This window comes from Nannospalax galili, unplaced genomic scaffold (assembly GCF_000622305.1).
Source record: "Nannospalax galili isolate Female #2095 unplaced genomic scaffold, S.galili_v1.0 scaffold45, whole genome shotgun sequence".
Lineage (NCBI taxonomy): Eukaryota > Metazoa > Chordata > Mammalia > Rodentia > Spalacidae > Nannospalax > Nannospalax galili.
The window spans coordinates 7,220,774-7,221,007 of record NW_008355775.1 but is presented as its reverse complement, the minus strand read 5'-3'; positions in this window follow the sequence as shown (position 1 = coordinate 7,221,007).

Here is a 234-nt window from a genome sequence, read left to right as displayed (position 1 = left end):
TACTACGATGTGCCGTGGAGAGTTTCTGTTCTGGTCCTGTCTTTTTGGTGTTCTGTATGCTTCTTGTATTTGTATGGGCATATCCTTCTTTAAGTTTAGGAAATTTTCTTCCACATTTCTGTTGAAGATCTGGTCCATGCCTTTGTCATGGGATTCTTCTCCTTCCTGTATGCTTATGATTCGCAAGTTTGGTCTTTTTATGGTATCACTCAATTCCTGCATATTCCATTCTTG